The following is a 14956-nucleotide window of genomic DNA, read 5'->3' on the forward strand; positions in this document are numbered from 1 at the left end:
AGTCACTTTTAACCTAACTGTCCAAATTCCTTAAACCCATGATCTTGGGGTCACAGTGCTTGGGCTATATCCCTAAATTCCATGCAAGCACCCATCCTCCCTGCCATTTATCACCCTTCATTTGAGGACAAATTCTTTGACCGTATTATGAAAGTCCAGGACGTGATTCAGTGGTCAGGTTAAGTCCTTAATAATAATGATAATAGTATAAATCCAGACTAGGGTCTTCAAACGAACACTTACAAAAAAGTGCTCCTAGTGTGACAGCCATGTGGAGGAACCACTTACCCAGGTCAGGTTAACTACTTTTAATAATAATAAATACTAGGCAGTCCCCAGTTTACGACGGTTCAGCTTACGACGTTCCGAGGTTAAGGGCCTTTCAATTATATTTCATCAGAAATTATTTCCAAGGTTATGACACCTACCACATGATCTGGCAAAAGAAATATGACACCAAAACTGGAAAATAATCAATATTTGAAGGTTTTTTTATGAAAAATGCAATAAGAATGCAGTTTACATAGTTTTGAAGGCACCCAAACATTAAAAGTAAGGTTTTCTTAGGATTTTTGACGATGTTCGGGCTTACGACGATTTTCGGCCTACAACGCGTCTCAAGAACGGGGTCTTCAAACAAATACTTACCAAAAAGAGGTCCTAGAGTGACATCCATGTGGACCACTGACCCAGTTGGTCAGGTTAACTACCTTGATAATAATAATACTGTAAAAATCCAGACCAGGGTCTTTAAACAAACACTTACCAAAAAGCGCTCCTAGAGTGACAGCCATGTGGACTACAGAGTAAGCGGGGACAGCGAGCAAAAGACTCCCAGCACACAGGAAGCCCCCGAGCACAATGCATTTCCTCGGTCCTATGACCATGGCCAGAGCTCCCATGAAAGGCGCTGTATGGTAAAGATCTTGGGTATTAAAGTTGTAGATATTTTAAACTTTTAACATTAGCATTGTTATTCAAAATGTGGAAACAGTCACATAAACACAAAAATTGAAAGGATCACTGAATCCAAATGAACCCTCTGGAGTTTGATACACACATAATAAACATCGGCAACCCATGAGAAGACCCAGAATCCAGCCCGTCTCCGACCCGGAGGCATCCGAGAAGTAATCTCGGATGATGGTGTAAGTTATGCCGAAGCTGTTGAAGTTTCCCGCGACTACGAAGTTCACCAGTAGCACCAGGAGGAGCATGAACCAGGCATACCTGTGAGGGTATTTTAAATCATTATTATTCTATTTGTGTTGAAATTATTTCACCTCATTTCACCCAACCTACTGACAGGAGACTTCCCCTACCTACTATCTTTGAGCTTAGGTGGGCCATGATGCATGCAGTAAGTCACTTCCTGGAGACCAGATCGATTCGTGGTCAGATCACAGTTCATCTCTGATGACCTGAGATCCTGATGCCAAGACACGACAACGGTTTCTGAGCATCCGACTGAGAACGAGTCGTGCGCTGTGCATTCTGGCGTCACACCTTGTGGTGAATCGAGCAGTTTACACAGGTTATTAGAGTTCTCATCCGCTGGTCCCTCTGTTGTGAAAGGTTCCTGCAGACTATCTTCCTCTTGGCATCTGTCATCTGAAGTGAAAAGATCTTTGTTACTGTATATCTTAGATAAAATTTCAATCACCAGCTTTTTCAAAATACTCGATTTGCTCAGTTTACAATGAAATGGCCTTATATGTGACAGCACAGACACACAGGAAACATGAGGACCTGCTGTGGGGCCTCTGAACTCCTTCCTATCAACCGAGACTTGGAACTTGGGACACAATGTCTCCATAACACTTAAAAGCAAATGTGTACAAACACAGCCAGTACTGGTCTAACAATGGCTGTTGCGGGATTGTGCCCAAGCGTCCACCTTTTGTTCTATTTGAAAGCTAATCTCGCATTGCTGTCAGGCTTTAGAATTAATGTGATGTTACACAAACTGCATTATCTCAACTCGATGGGAATGTGGGCCGTAGTACAGAATGTTTTAGTTCGGCTTTTGTATTTTTAAACGTATGATATTCGACAATTGTAACGTTGAGTTAAATATGGATTTCCTCCGAAGCGAATAGACCAGTGGTGCGACCCCGTGTTCCACAGCAGTGTTCCCCACTGACCCACTGACATTTGAGTCAAACCAGGCAATGCGCTTCTGACATTCTGCCTGATCTGTAGGACTGCAGTCCACGGAGAACAGAAATTGGCAAAGGTCACTGTTTATTGATCGCACTTTTTACTGAAGTCTATGAGTGCTCAACAAACTTTGCTATAATAGATTCACATCAACCGTGCATCTGATGTCTAGGCCAGTCCCTTACGACGCTCCTGATTGGCTGTTGATAAGCCAATCGCAGGGCTGGAAACTCAGTCAGAAATTGTTGGAGAATCATATATATAATAAAACGAAAAATATTATAAAATAATACGGCGGCAAACAATATGCAAGGCAATCTATAGTAGATTCACATCAACGCGTGCATGAACGTCTAGGCCAGTCTTTTACAACGCTCCTGATTGGCTGTTGATAAGCCAATCTCAGGGCTGGAAACTCAGTCAGTCTTTCGAGATAGTTCACATAGGCAGGATGTATGTTCCACCTCTCCTGAGGTATACTTTTGAAAGATGTAGCCCTCAGGAGAGGTGGAACATGCTACATCCTGCCTATGTGAACTCCATCGAGAGACTGAGGAGAGTTTCCAGCCCTGCATTGGCTTATCAACAGCAATCAGAAGCGTCGTAAGGGACTGGCCTAGACGTCAGATGCACAGTTGATGTGAATCTACTATAGCTGCCTTGGTGTATGTTTGCCGTATTATTTTATAATATTTTTTTTATTTATATAATATATGATTCTCCAGCAATTGCTAACTTAATTCATTCTTAGCGAATTCACAAGGATAAGTCGGCAGGGACTCTCTCTCTCTCTCTCTCTCTCTCTCTCTCTCTCTCTCTCTCTCTCTCTCTCTCTGCTAAAACTTTTTCTCTATCTGTTAAAACTTCTCTCTCTCTCTCTCTCTCACTTAGCGTGACCTCATGATGTAATAAGCATAATGATACCAGCATGGTGTAGTATTATTACGGGTGTCAGATCGATCAAGCAATGGTATACACAAGTTGGTCCACCTCCCAGTGGGCACATAATAATAATAATGATAATAATAATAATAATTTTTGAGAAGGAAAATGGGAAATTATATTGCAAGGCAAAATTTTTAAACCTCTCTAAAACCCTCTTTCTCTCCCTGTTAAAACTCTCTCCCTCTCTCTCTATCCGTTAAAACTTTCTCTCTCTCTCTCTCTCTCTCTCTCTCTCTCTCTCTCTCTCTCTCTCTCTCTCTCTCTCTCTCTCTCTGTTAAAACTCTTTCTCTATATTAAAACTTTTTTTCTCTCTTAAAACTTTCTCTTTCTTTATCTATTAAATCTCTCTCTCTCTCTCTCTCTCTCTCTCTCTCTCTCTCTCTCTCTCTCTCTCTCTCTCTGATACGTGACAGTGCATATCGGGCAACAGACACCATGACACGTATACGTTAATTCTTATGACCAAATTTCGTAAACAAGGCTTCATATAAACATTCTACCTTGTATATAGCTGAGAAACAGCACTACAGAGGGTGATGTAATGGATGGGAAACAACACCAGAAATGGTTTTGGGGCTACGCTATTTTGCTCTGAATATTTAAAATGAAATTGCAGATTTATTTTGTGGAATTACAAATATAATAATAATAATAAATAACAGCACTAGACGTATTCAGAACAATTTTGCCAAAAATGAAATCGTAAACCCGCTTTTTTTCTGCCAAAAATAGATTTTGAAATGTTTGTTCTTATATATTATATATATATATATATATATATATAGATATATATATATATATATATATATATAATTTCTTCCTATTTAATTGAAATATTAAAATACTCACGATACAACTCTGCAAAATAATGAAGATAGAACATTATCTAAGATTAGATTTCAAATCGAGTTATAAAATACTTCTTACTCAACTACATTGAAATATTCACTATAAAGAAAAAACTCCGCAAAATAATAAACAAAAAATAAGAGGTTTTTAAAGGAAATATTAATAAATAACAATAATAAAAAAAAACATAGAATTGAGAACCAAACCAATAGTAGTACTACCTTGGTCCTTCGAAGAGTCTGCCAAATTATTAGCGGTCTCCTCATCCTCACCTTACGAAGGCTAGTGAATGAACAATCTCTCTCTCTCCTCTCGCTCTCTCGCTCTCTCTCTCTCTCTCTCGTCTCTCTCTCTCTCTCGTCTCTCTCTCTCTCTCTCTCAGCTAGCTAGTCCGCACGATTGCGTGCAGCATTATACGACCTTATACTGTATTTGCAATGTTAGCATTTTTTAAAGCAAATTTCTGAGCATCTATACTCCCCCCCCCCCCCCCCCCCCCCCCCCCCCCCCCCCCCCCCCCCCCACGCAGTTAAATAGGGGCCTTATACCGGCAAAAGCCACATGAAAACCGATTTTTTATGACAAAAAGTGTCCTGTTATGGACCCCTGGACTCCTATATCTATAGCTGCCTCCGCTCTATACAGAGGTATATGTACTCATTAACCTAAAGCAAAAGTTCCTTATCTTCCTCAAGGACAGTTATCTGAGCCATGCTTGCACTTCGATGTCCACAGGAGATAAGAGCATGCGTGTTATTATTATTATTATTATTATTATTATTATTATTATTATTATTATTATTATATTATTATTATTATTATTATTACCCTTCCTATATGAAAAGCGTCTCTCCTCTCTCTCTCTCTCTCTCTCTCTCTCTCTCTCTCTCTCTCTCTCTCTCTCTCACACACACACACACACACACATGTGTGTGTACGTATATGTGTGCATACATATACAAGTATTGATAAATATATGGACAGTATATGTGTGTGGCGTACATGTTACATATATATACCATATAGTATGTATAACATGTAGGTATACATATACTGTACAGATATTATCAATCTTTGTATATGTATGCACACATATACGTACACACATGTGGGGGGTGGGGGCATGTGACCTTTATTAAATCCGCCCCCTGAGAGAGAGAGAGAGATGCATTTCATATAAAGAAGTCATATCGTATCTTTATTGACTTTTTTTTTTAAATCAAAATGGCTTCGAAAATTAAAAACTTGTCACCACAACAGACGACTTTATTGAAGGAAATCCGACTCCTGCTCATGTAAAGACGACTCATTTCAAAGCCAATTTAATTTAAGGGATGATCTTAAAGCCACAGCGATGTTTTAGGTATAAAATTTAAGCGACATCTTGATTTTAGAAAATAAAAATTTTAAGCGACGATTTTCCTCCTTTGACTGACGGCTGAGTTTCTAGTCTGACAGCCGAAGCTATGAGTGTTGCTTCTCTTTACTTTTCGAATACGTAAGAAAATCTCAATAAAATTAAGCTAATATTGCTATATAATGCCAATTGTGATATTTATAAATATATCTAAAGTATGGAATTATGATATTTATAATATTAATGGCTGAAATATCTTAAAGCGACCTCAAATTCGGTACAAACGCTTCTCCGCATATGTTAGGCAAGATTTCTATATATATATTAGCGATTGAACTGGATAATAACTACAAAATAAGATATATTACGATTTTTTAAACGATGAAATTACAAAAATACAATTTTAAAGCGCTAAACTAACTAAAAACAACCCGAAAAGCTTTCGAACCCAGCCGAGACACATTACAGAAAACCAAACCGAACATTGTTTTGATTGACGGCCGACGTCCAAACCTTGGCAGTTAAGTGTGCTTCCCCCTTATGACGTCCCTCCCTCCCCCTCCCCCTTCTTCTTCTTCTTCTTCTCCCTCCCTCGTCAGCTGTGATAAGGAGGAGAAGAAGGACCACTTGGCAACAGCTTTTATCGTCGGGGGAAAGTTTTGCGATAAATGAGAACGTAACTTACGACTCTACTTACGACATTAATGATATCAGTATAGTAGTCTGCGACGGAAGGGGCGTGTCGGTTCGTGGGATTCAACGAGGCCTGTTACTTAGGTATTACAGCTACTACTACCTACTTAGCCTATTCCTAGTTTCCTTCGAGGGGGGTATCTTTGGGTTAGGGATTTGGGAGGCGGGTACGCCTGTTTCATCCTCAGGGTACCTGGCATTCCTATTTATTCCTATTTTTCTTCCCCCTACCCCATACTTCGTACTAGCTACCTGTCATATCCCAGTGGGCTAGCTATCTTTGGGTCGGCGGGGATTGGGGGGGGGGGGGCCTGGTTTATCCTCAGGGGAGTTAGTAGTAGTGGTGTTGGGCTGGAATTTGGTCATGGGGTTCAAGGAGGCCCATTACTATGCGTCCAGAGTCATTATTATTACTATTTGTATGTCATACCCCCAGGGTTATTGGTGTCTTTACCTAAGGGTATACGTATGGAGGCCTGTTTAGCCACTAGGTATACTATACCTAGATAGTACGAGGCATTGGGCTTTCGCAGGCAATAAGGATTTTGGTCATGGGATTCAAAGGTGGCCCGTTAAGCTAGCTATCATACATTGGGAATTGTTATTTATTATGCATGTCAGGGTTAGGCTATTGGTGTCTTTGCCCAAGGGTATACGTATGGAGGTCTGTTTAGCCAAAGGGTATAGATACAAGGCATTGGGCTACCCAGATATTAGGGATTTGGTCATGGGATTCAAGGTGGCATGTTAGCTACCACATGTCAGGAATTCGTTATCTACTACCTATATTATTCGTATGTCATACCCCAGGGTTGTTGGTGTCTTTACCCAAGGGTATACGTATGGAGGTCCATTTAGCCACAGGGTATAGGCTATGAGGCATTGGGCTGTGCAGGTAATAGGGATTTGGTCATGGGATTCAATGAGTCCCCCGTTAGGTACATGTCCGGGATGTTTTTTTAGTATTCGTGCTATACCAAAGGGTAATTGGGTCTTTGCCCGAGGGTATATGTAGAGGCCTGTTTAGGGAGTACAAGGTATACCTAATTGGCCTACCCAGGTAATATGGGGACTGGTCATGGGATTCAAGGAGGCCCATCAGGGAGCTACTATGCATCACGAATTATTGTTTATTTTATTATTCGTGTCAGAACCGCAGGGGTTATTTTTGGTTGGTTTTTCGGGGATTTGTGGGGGCGTGTTGAGCCTCAGGGTATAGGCTAGGTACGAAGCTTTGGGCTAAGCAAGTAATGGGGATGAGTCATAGGATTCAAGGAGGCCCCTTACTACATGTTGGGAATTATTATTTATTACTATCCTATTATCTGTGTCATAACTCAGAGTTATTTTTGGTTCAGATATTCATGGAGGCTTTAGCCACAGGGTGAGACTACCCAGATGATAGGGAATGGATGTGGGATTCACGGGGGCCTGTTACTACATGTCAGGAATCGTTATTTACTGTCCGTGTCATTACCCCACAGTTGTTTTTTGGGTCGCGGATTCTAGGGGGCCTATTACTACACATCAGGAATCGTTATTTACTATCCGTGTCATACCCCACAGTTGTTTTTGGGTCGCGGATTCAAGGAGGCCTGTTACTACGTAGTTATGAATTTTTTTGTGTATGGTAGTTTGCAGAACAGAAGCTTAGTCCTTTGTTTCTTAGGTTTAGAGTTACTTAGGAAGGAGAGGGGGGGGGGTCATCCAAGAGATGGTGCACAGCACTCTCAGTGAGGTTAGGAAGATAGGCCTGGTTAAGTCAGGACACAGCAATCTAGTAAAGGTTTGTTCTCGTCTGCAGAACCTATTCCCGACGTTCCACACTTGCCCTGTGTTACGATTTACTTTATGGCGCACATCCCGAACGTTATTTGGTTTGTATAGGGTAGGCTAAGTTTGTTTAAATCATGATTTTAGGCCTCAAATAAGACTGCTGGTGACATCAGGCTGGTCTTACACTGAATACAGGCTATAGGCTATTAGGGTAAGCACCCCCTCCCTTAACCCCATGGCCTATTCTGACCTTACCTTTTGCATGACGCAGCTTTTTTTGCCAAACGTTGAAAGGCTTCGGACAACTCATGCCATGGCTCACCCAGACATAACCCTCTTGTAAGACACAGCATCCCTGATGCCGAACGGCTTTAGGCGAGCCTAAGCACACTCCCCCTTTTCAGCCTGCCCTGACCTAACTTCACGCAGGACACAACTTCTGTTTAATGTTGAGTGTTCTGGTTAAGCACCCTACCCCGTCCTCCAGCTTACCCTTATGCACAATTTATTAATTATTTCTGACAATGTAAATGAATATAAACACCACAATCCCTTTTAGGAACATTTTTCTTCACTTGGATTAAATATTGATGGTAAGGGAGCTAGTATAGTACTTGTTTTTAACATTTCTTTTTCCCATACATATTTCAGGTTAAATAGCTTCCCAATGGAATTTGAAAGTGACTTCTCCCAGTCAGAAGAATACAAGAGTTTCGTTGCACGGTACCACTCAGGCAGATTGTGGTCGACAATGACGCGTTAAAGGTACGGTATGGTAATTCCCGTCAGAGTTACAATAATCTGCTTTAGATACTGGATGTATCAGTCTGTGTCGTTCCTTCAAATGCATTTTAGTTCATCCTGAGAATTTACTCTCTTGATTTATATCACCACATATTTTCCGTTTGTTTGGAAAATTCATCAACTTTATGATGTGTGTCTGTAAGGGGTAGTGCCATCAGTACATTACTAAAGGTTCTTTTCAGCATCCCTCCAGCCTCAAGCTGTGACCCTATTCATTCCCTATAGTACTATTGTACCACGTTTATATTCTCTTTCTTCATATGACTCTCCGCCCTCTTCTAACAATTGATTCATAGTGCAACTGCGAGTATATTTCCTCCTGTTACACCTTTCAAACCTTTCTACTCTCAATTTCCTTTTCACTATTAAAAGACCTACTGGGTCCCAGCACTTGGCCTCTGGTTTAAATTCCACATTCTATTCTATTCTGCTTTATTCTATTGTAGATGACGTATTTCTCAAAGTCTTTTCATCTTAAGGTGTGGAAACTATACGACGCGGGTCCCAGATGCGTGCGATGCCCGCTGATCTGCTTGCCGCCAGTGAGCGGCACAGCGGATTCATTTTCAAGCAGGTGCTCCCCTTAACAGCGAGAGGTTACAGAGTGATATCGGTAAGGGCTTTTGTCTTGGTGCTCACTGACTGTTTTCATCTGCCTTTGTATTTAGAACAAGAAGAAGTTGTCATTTTATCTGAATTTTTTTTTTTAGTCGAATTCTTGAAATGTGATTTATGTAGGCTTTCATTATACTATGCCAGCATGTTAGGTTACTATTCATTACTGTATGCAATTATAATACCAAATACTTTCTCTCTCTCTCTCTCTCTCTCTCTCTCTCTCTCTCTCTCTCTCTCTCTCTCGGCTCTCTCTCTCTCTCTATAATATATATATATATATAATATATATATATATATATATATATATATATATATATGTATATATATATGATATATATATATATAAATATATATATATATATATATATATATATATATATATGTGTGTATAACACATAATTTGCAATATTACAAATTAAATGAAACATAAATGACAGTAACAGCATACATCTAGTTCCATGGATATTTTTTGCTGGCGACACTATACTCTGTCATTCATAGCCTTGGTACGTTTGTGGTCAGGAACACTTTTGATCTCTTGCAGGTCGAGTATCCCGTTTACTGGTCCGTTAATGAATGGTGTGAGGGCTTCAGGCGACTTCTGGATATTCTGGAGATTGACAGAGCGCACATACTTGAGTGAGGTTCATTTGTTGTTGTTTTTAATTTGCCTGAGGATTTTGTTAAATAATCTAGCCAGAAGGCTTTACATAAAACTGTTACCTTTCTTTATTATTGTTATTATGAAATATGTACGTGCATGTAAGACAGACAAAAGGATTTATTATGTATTATTATTATTATTATATTATTCAGAAGTTGAACCCTGTTCATAAGAATGATGTACACCACAGAAGCCACTGATTTGAATTTCAAGCTTCCAAAGAATATGGTGTTCATTCAGTAATTAGAAAAACAGTTAGATTAACAAATTAATCAATAAATAAAAGTGTAAGTAAGAATTAAGATGCAGGTTGAATTGTATTAGGGTAGTACTAATGCATTGCAGGAGAATGGGATGAGAAGATCAGTTGTGAATGCAAAAGATCTCCATTCAAATACAACTTATGAATTATGTCTTCTATTTCAAGGGCGTCCCTGGGAGGTTTCTTAGCACAAAAGTTTGCCGAGCTAACCAGTAACTGTCCCCGTGTTGCATCCCTGATTCTCTGCAATTCCTTCACCGATACCAAAGTGTTCAATTACGCTGATTCTGCCCCTGTGTGAGTATTCTTTGCCTGTTTCTCACAATCATTTCACCCGGGGTCATGTGTTGTTTTGGTCTTACAATGTGTGTTGTGAACTTCTAATATGTAATTACAATTCATTCAGTGTACTTTTGATGTTTATATCTCTTAAGTCCCCTTAGGGGGATAGTTTCATCAATGCACATCAAGCGGTGCACTGTAGGCATTACTTATGGTTCTTTGCAGTGTCCCTTTGGCTTATTTTTATTCCTTTTGTTGAATCTCTGTCCGTATTCTATTTCTTTCATCTGACTTTCCACTCTCTCTTAGCAATTGCTTCTTAGCAAAACTGCAAGGTTATCCTCCTATTTATACCTTTAAAATGAGTTACTCTCAATGTCCCTTTCAGCATCGAATGACCAGAAGGGTCCCAGAGCTTGAACTTTGGTCAAACTTTTTATCTTCCGTTCCATAGTTGCAAGTGGTATTTCGTATCAGAGGTTTCACTCAGTTGCACAAGGCTTCCTACCTGGCCCCATTCTGCCAAAGGTTCGGCTTGATACGTACGCAGAGACGTTTAAAGAATAGCACAGCTTACTTCTTATTAATTGTCAAATTCACAATGTCATAATACTCGGACTACCTGCAGGCCACAGGGTGTCGTGGCTCACTGATTATCGCATTAAATGTGCATAATGTAATAACTCGATCACATACACAGTTGTTCTCTGCTTGAGTACAATTAATAACAGGATTTCATTTAAACTGGGTGGTATCTAGGTGAGGTATTTATTCAGGAAAATTACAAGCTTTCTAGAACCAGCAGTCCTTACTGTCTTGGACTGTTAGTCCTGGAAAGCTTTGTAACTTTTTCTGAATAAATGTCTCCACTAGATAGATACCATCCAGTTCAAATAAGGTCCTGTTAATAAATGTGTTAACAATATAGTATATATTTTAGTCACAGTTGGTATATAATAAGTTTTACCATCAATTGAAGTAAGTTTTTACCATTTAAAGTAACAATTTCCACAGTAACATTAACAGAATTGAAGTTATGTGTGTGCTTTTTTTGTATAGAGTTGTAGGTTTTAATTTATTTCGGGAACTACGAGCAGTCCCTTGTTATCAGCGATCTGGTTTTATAATGCTTGACTGTACTACTGGCCTTCACTGCATGTAGTACATGATTTTTTTTGTACGCAGGTTCTGGATGCTGCCTGCGACTCTTTTGAAGAAGATGATCATTGGCCGTTTCCCACGGAAACTCATGGATGCGCAGATTGCAGACTCCATAGATTTCATGGTAGAACGGGTGAGTTTTCTGTCCGATTCATTTTCTTTTTAGCTCTCATTAGAAGGTACATTGCTTGAAATGTGATGATTTCAATTGGTTTGTAGTATTGTTTTTGTGGTACTTTGGAGTGTTTTCACATTAGTAAGATGCACAGACACCACCCTACTTACAAACGAGTTACGTTTCGGGGCAGCCGTTTGTATGCTGATTTGTTTGTAAACTGGTTACTATACTCTTCATGCCTATTTAAGTACAGTTTCATATAAGATTACTGTCAATCCCCGGCGTACAACATTCCAAGGTTAAGACGCTTTTCAAATATTCATTAGAAATTATTTCCTGGTTTACAGTGTATGTTCAGGAGTTATGCCGCTTACGATGTCGATTCAGCAGAAATATGGCTCCAAAATGGCAGAATAATAAAAATTTGGAGGTTTTTAGATGAAAAACTCAATATAAATTCAGTTTACATTCTTTACATCACTCCCAATGCATTAAAAGTGAGGTTTTCTTAGGATTCTTGACAATTTCCGATGATATTCCAGTTTACGACATGGCATAGGAACGGAACCCCCTTTGTAAACCAGGGACTGTCTGTAATGTAGTACTGTACATACCAATTTCCTTTTCAGCACTGATTGACTCATAGGTCCCAGTGGTTGGCCTTTGACCTGAATTTTATATTTCATTCCATTCTATCCTCTTCCGAACCCTTCAGATTGCTATTCCAACAAGTTTACCACCTTAGCTTGGTAGATCAGTTAAGACATGAATGAGATGAAGTGAAATACAGGCCAAGGTTCTGTTCCTGGCCAAGGACGGCGGGGTTTCGTTCCTGGCCAAGTGCCACTAACCAGAAATTGACGATAACCAAAAATGATGGTAAATATAATAATAAATGGCATTTACAGTGTCTTAAGCGCCAGTGAACCGCTCATCGCTGCTGTTAACCACTTATCAACACCAATAAACCACTTACCGATGCCAAAAATCACTCGCCATGGCCGAAAATCTTGTTAATGACTTTATTAGCCAAGCGCTGTCAAACACGAACACTGTTATCTGACACCGCCAATGAGTGAGGGCTGCCTGTAACTGTGGTGGTGCAGGTCTTACCTTCAGTGTAAATCCCACTTTGTCTCATCTATAAAAAGTCATTCCTCTCTCAGTTCTTTCACTTTCTTGGAATATTGTGGCATACATAATATAAAAAGGACTGTTTTTGCAGTGGGTAACGCAATGATTTAATTTTTGTTAATTTTGTATATTTCTTTAGTTAAAGTCTCTGGTATTTAAAGTAATGGGGTTTATAACTTTTAAAATTCTCCTCCTTTTTTGCATGTTGTGGCAGCATTAAAATAAGGACAGTTTTTAGGCGTGAGAATGATTTAATTTTGTACCTTGAATGGTTTTTTGAGTGAAAGTTCCTCGTAGTATTTCAAGTTGTGTGGCCGTATAACTTAAGATTTTTCAAGCACCTTCTTAAATCTATAAAAGTGTTGTTTGATGACCCTTTGTATAATTCTGGATATCTATTCCGCAGTTGGACAGTCTGAGTCAGAGTGAGTTAGCCTCAAGAATGACTCTGAACTGCTTTTCTTCGTACGTTGAACCTCAGAAAGTGCAGGTGAGTCGATGTGATGATATTTTAGGTCTACTATATTGTATGCCATTAATCATGATTCATAATAGGTTCTGTAATGTATTATTTTAGCAGAATTTGAAAATGCAAAATCTAGACTTAGAATTATTATGAAATTTATATTAGTATATTCTCTTTCTTCCATCTGACTTTTCACCTTCTTCAACTGCCGTTTCATAGTGCAACTACTTTGAGGTTTTCCTCCTGTTACACCTTTCAGACCTTCTTACTGTCAACTTCCATTTCAGCTCTGAATGACTTCATAGGACCCGGCACTTGGCCTTTGTCCTAAATGCTGTATACGTACGTATTCTATTCAATGCCATTATGAAGTGCCCTGCAAAATTTGACCGTCATTTTCACATTTTAACCAACAGGTAGAAGTTACGATTCTGGATGTGTTCGATGAGTCTGCGTTGTCGCACTCGGTCAAAGAAGAATTGTATAAGTGCTACCCGACGGCTCGTTTGGCTCACCTCAAGACTGGAGGGAATTTCCCGTTCCTCTCTCGAGCGGAGGAGGTCAACATCTACATACTAGTAAGTTTCATCTTTTACGAACGCATCCTTCGGGCTTGTCTCGAGAACTGCAGTTTCTCCTTCTTTGGGAGTGGAATGTAGAATTTTGCCTGATGGCAATAGCTGGGACCCATGAGGTCATTCAGTGCTGAAAGGGAAGTTGATAGCCCTAAAGTTTTAAAGGTGTAACAGGAGGAAAACCTTTTGCAGTTGCACTATTGAATATGAATAGAGGTACAGTTGAAGGAATGAAAGGGGGTGCAGCTAGGGGCAGAAGGGACACTGCAAAGAACCTTAAGTAGTGCCTACAGTGCATCACATGAAGTGCACTGGTGGCACTACCATCCTACAGGGGTTTTCTTCTGTAGATAGAAGTAACAAGGAATGAAAAATAGTTACGTACTATCTTTTGTGAAGGAAAATAAGAGAATATTTGGTAATATGTAAGATTTAATCTGTGCTCAGCCTTTGCGATGTACAGTATTCTTATCCTAAACCATTTAAAATGATACGTTCATGGGAAATACTCCTGAAATTGACAAGAACAATTAAATAAAGTAGACATCAGCTCTAAGATTAACAAATATTATGGATGCCTGTGCTTTATCAATATCACACATACTTTAATAAGTCTTCAAAACTGCACTCTCTAATAGAGGGTAGCGACCATCAGTACACCTCGAACGGTGCACTCGTAGACATGACGGTGACCAGAAATTTCGGTCCCAGAAAGTTCGGTCCCAGAAAGTTCGGTCTCAGAAAATTTGGGTCCCAGAAATATTTATATACTGGCAATGAAATCGTAATCTAACTGATGATAAAATTAAACAAAGTAAAGAATTATAATTTTATTAATAAAAGTGTAAAAAAAGGTATTTTGTTCATGAAACTTACCTGACAGATATATATATAGCTATATTTGTTCCGATACGTAATACAAACCATCGGTCCTTTAACAATAGGAAGTAGCTAGCGGCAGCTGGAACGGTCGTAAGCTTCGAACAAGGGGAGAACGGTAGTTAACTGCTTGTCCGACAGTCGCGCGCCGCGCGACTGGGAGGTAAACAAATCACTTTTGCTTTCGGCCGCGGGTGTGAAGGACGTGTTCG

General features: G+C 39.6%; 1 long non-coding RNA gene and 1 pseudogene across 2 annotated transcripts; one reads left to right on the top strand and one right to left on the bottom strand.

Moving 5' to 3' along the window:
- Positions 1–744: 744 nt before the first annotated feature.
- LOC135199189 (uncharacterized) lies at positions 745–4241 on the bottom strand. 2 transcript variants are annotated; one of them, XR_010310965.1, is made up of 4 exons: positions 4177–4241; positions 1323–1611; positions 1061–1230; positions 745–910 (listed from the first exon to the last, which is right to left on the bottom strand). It is a non-coding gene; the product is annotated as an uncharacterized LOC135199189 (long non-coding RNA). The 2 variants fall into 2 exon arrangements; XR_010310964.1 differs by lacking the exon at positions 4177–4241 and adding an exon at positions 1750–1870.
- A 4207-nt stretch (positions 4242–8448) lies between these two features.
- LOC135199363 (maspardin-like) overlaps positions 8449–14956 on the top strand; it is a 99023-nt pseudogene continuing 92515 nt past the window's right edge.

The sequence above is a fragment of the Macrobrachium nipponense genome, chromosome 25, assembly GCF_015104395.2.
Source record: "Macrobrachium nipponense isolate FS-2020 chromosome 25, ASM1510439v2, whole genome shotgun sequence".
NCBI lineage: Eukaryota > Metazoa > Arthropoda > Malacostraca > Decapoda > Palaemonidae > Macrobrachium > Macrobrachium nipponense.